The sequence below is a fragment of the Euprymna scolopes genome, chromosome 14 (assembly GCF_053919585.1).
Source record: "Euprymna scolopes isolate OS-2025 chromosome 14, ASM5391958v1, whole genome shotgun sequence".
In the NCBI taxonomy this organism is placed as follows: domain Eukaryota; kingdom Metazoa; phylum Mollusca; class Cephalopoda; order Sepiida; family Sepiolidae; genus Euprymna; species Euprymna scolopes.
The window spans coordinates 159,013,989-159,018,318 of NC_136495.1; positions in this window are offsets into that span (position 1 = coordinate 159,013,989).

Sequence of the window (4,330 nt, forward strand, 5' to 3'; positions counted from 1 at the left end):
ACTTTGACTATTTATGAACTTTCTAACTTTGACTATTAACTTTCTAACTTTGACTATTTATGAACTTTCTAACTTTGACTATTAACTTTCTAACTTTGACTATTTATGAACTTTCTAACTTTGACTATTAACTTTCTAACTTTGACTATTTATGAACTTTCTAACTTTGACTATTAACTTTCTAACTTTGACTATTTATGAACTTTCTAACTTTGACTATTAACTTTCTAACTTTGACTATTTATGAACTTTCTAACTTTGACTATTAACTTTCTAACTTTGACTATTTATGAACTTTCTAACTTTGACTATTAACTTTCTAACTTTGACTATTTATGAACTTTCTAACTTTGACTATTAACTTTCTAACTTTGACTATTTATGAACTTTCTAACTTTGACTATTAACTTTCTAACTTTGACTATTTATGAACTTTCTAACTTTGACTATTAACTTTCTAACTTTGACTATTTATGAACTTTCTAACTTTGACTATTAACTTTCTAACTTTGACTATTTATTAACTTTCTAACTTTGACTATTAACTTTCTAACTTTGACTATTTATGAACTTTCTAACTTTGACTATTAACTTTCTAACTTTGACTATTTATGAACTTTCTAACTTTGACTATTAACTTTCTAACTTTGACTATTTATGAACTTTCTAACTTTGACTATTAACTTTCTAACTTTGACTATTTATGAACTTTCTAACTTTGACTATTAACTTTCTAACTTTGACTATTTATGAACTTTCTAACTTTGACTATTAACTTTCTAACTTTGACTATTTATTAACTTTCTAACTTTGACTATTAACTTTCTAACTTTGACTATTTATGAACTTTCTAACTTTGACTATTAACTTTCTAACTTTGACTATTTATGAACTTTCTAACTTTGACTATTAACTTTCTAACTTTGACTATTTATGAACTTTCTAACTTTGACTATTAACTTTCTAACTTTGACTATTTATGAACTTTCTAACTTTGACTATTAACTTTCTAACTTTGACTATTTATGAACTTTCTAACTTTGACTATTAACTTTCTAACTTTGACTATTTATGAACTTTCTAACTTTGACTATTAACTTTCTAACTTTGACTATTTATGAACTTTCTAACTTTGACTATTAACTTTCTAACTTTGACTATTTATGAACTTTCTAACTTTGACTATTAACTTTCTAACTTTGACTATTTATGAACTTTCTAACTTTGACTATTAACTTTCTAACTTTGACTATTTATGAACTTTCTAACTTTGACTATTAACTTTCTAACTTTGACTATTTATGAACTTTCTAACTTTGACTATTAACTTTCTAACTTTGACTATTTATGAACTTTCTAACTTTGACTATTAACTTTCTAACTTTGACTATTTATGAACTTTCTAACTTTGACTATTAACTTTCTAACTTTGACTATTTATGAACTTTCTAACTTTGACTATTAACTTTCTAACTTTGACTATTTATGAACTTTCTAACTTTGACTATTAACTTTCTAACTTTGACTATTTATGAACTTTCTAACTTTGACTATTAACTTTCTAACTTTGACTATTTATGAACTTTCTAACTTTGACTATTAACTTTCTAACTTTGACTATTTATGAACTTTCTAACTTTGACTATTAACTTTCTAACTTTGACTATTTATGAACTTTCTAACTTTGACTATTAACTTTCTAACTTTGACTATTTATGAACTTTCTAACTTTGACTATTAACTTTCTAACTTTGACTATTAACTTTCTAACTTTGACTATTAACTTTCTAACTTTGACTATTTATGAACTTTCTAACTTTGACTATTAACTTTCTAACTTTGACTATTTATGAACTTTCTAACTTTGACTATTAACTTTCTAACTTTGACTATTTATGAACTTTCTAACTTTGACTATTTATTAACTTTCTAACTTTGACTATTAACTTTCTAACTTTGACTATTTATGAACTTTCTAACTTTGACTATTAACTTTCTAACTTTGACTATTTATGAACTTTCTAACTTTGACTATTAACTTTCTAACTTTGACTATTTATGAACTTTCTAACTTTGACTATTAACTTTCTAACTTTGACTATTTATTAACTTTCTAACTTTGACTATTAACTTTCTAACTTTGACTATTTATGAACTTTCTAACTTTGACTATTAACTTTCTAACTTTGACTATTTATGAACTTTCTAACTTTGACTATTAACTTTCTAACTTTGACTATTTATGAACTTTCTAACTTTGACTATTAACTTTCTAACTTTGACTATTTATGAACTTTCTAACTTTGACTATTAACTTTCTAACTTTGACTATTTATGAACTTTCTAACTTTGACTATTTATTAACTTTCTAACTTTGACTATTAACTTTCTAACTTTGACTATTTATGAACTTTCTAACTTTGACTATTAACTTTCTAACTTTGACTATTAACTTTCTAACTTTGACTATTTATTAACTTTCTAACTTTGACTATTTATTAACTTTCTAACTTTGACTATTAACTTTCTAACTTTGACTATTAACTTTCTAACTTTGACTATTTATTAACTTTCTAACTTTGACTATTTATTAACTTTCTAACTTTGACTATTAACTTTCTAACTTTGACTATTAACTTTCTAACTTTGACTATTAACTTTCTAACTTTGACTATTAACTTTCTAACTTTGACTATTTATGAACTTTCTAACTTTGACTATTAACTTTCTAACTTTGACTATTTATGAACTTTCTAACTTTGACTATTTATTAACTTTCTAACTTTGACTATTAACTTTCTAACTTTGACTATTTATGAACTTTCTAACTTTGACTATTTATTAACTTTCTAACTTTGACTATTAACTTTCTAACTTTGACTATTTATGAACTTTCTAACTTTGACTATTTATGAACTTTCTAACTTTGACTATTTATGAACTTTCTAACTTTGACTATTTATTAACTTTCGAACTTTGACTATTTATTAACTTTCTAACTTTGACTATTTATTAACTTTCTAACTTTGACTATTTATTAACTTTCTAACTTTGACTATTTATTAACTTTCTAACTTTGACTATTTATTAACTTTCTAACTTTGACTATTTATGAACTTTCTAACTTTGACTATTTATTAACTTTCTAACTTTGACTATTAACTTTCTAACTTTGACTATTTATTAACTTTCTAACTTTGACTATTTATGAACTTTCTAACTTTGACTATTTATTAACTTTCTAACTTTGACTATTAACTTTCTAACTTTGACTATTTATGAACTTTCTAACTTTGACTATTAACTTTCTAACTTTGACTATTTATTAACTTTCTAACTTTGACTATTTATGAACTTTCTAACTTTGACTATTAACTTTCTAACTTTGACTATTTATGAACTTTCTAACTTTGACTATTTATTAACTTTCTAACTTTGACTATTAACTTTCTAACTTTGACTATTTATGAACTTTCTAACTTTGACTATTTATTAACTTTCTAACTTTGACTATTAACTTTCTAACTTTGACTATTTATGAACTTTCTAACTTTGACTATTTATTAACTTTCTAACTTTGACTATTAACTTTCTAACTTTGACTATTTATGAACTTTCTAACTTTGACTATTAACTTTCTAACTTTGACTATTTATTAACTTTCTAACTTTGACTATTTATGAACTTTCTAACTTTGACTATTTATTAACTTTCTAACTTTGACTATTTATGAACTTTCTAACTTTGACTATTTATTAACTTTCTAACTTTGACTATTAACTTTCTAACTTTGACTATTTATGAACTTTCTAACTTTGACTATTAACTTTCTAACTTTGACTATTTATTAACTTTCTAACTTTGACTATTAACTTTCTAACTTTGACTATTTATGAACTTTCTAACTTTGACTATTAACTTTCTAACTTTGACTATTTATGAACTTTCTAACTTTGACTATTAACTTTCTAACTTTGACTATTTATGAACTTTCTAACTTTGACTATTAACTTTCTAACTTTGACTATTTATGAACTTTCTAACTTTGACTATTTATTAACTTTCTAACTTTGACTATTAACTTTCTAACTTTGACTATTTATGAACTTTCTAACTTTGACTATTAACTTTCTAACTTTGACTATTTATTAACTTTCTAACTTTGACTATTTATTAACTTTCTAACTTTGACTATTAACTTTCTAACTTTGACTATTTATGAACTTTCTAACTTTGACTATTAACTTTCTAACTTTGACTATTAACTTTCTAACTTTGACTATTTATTAACTTTCTAACTTTGACTATTTATTAACTTTCTAACTTTGAC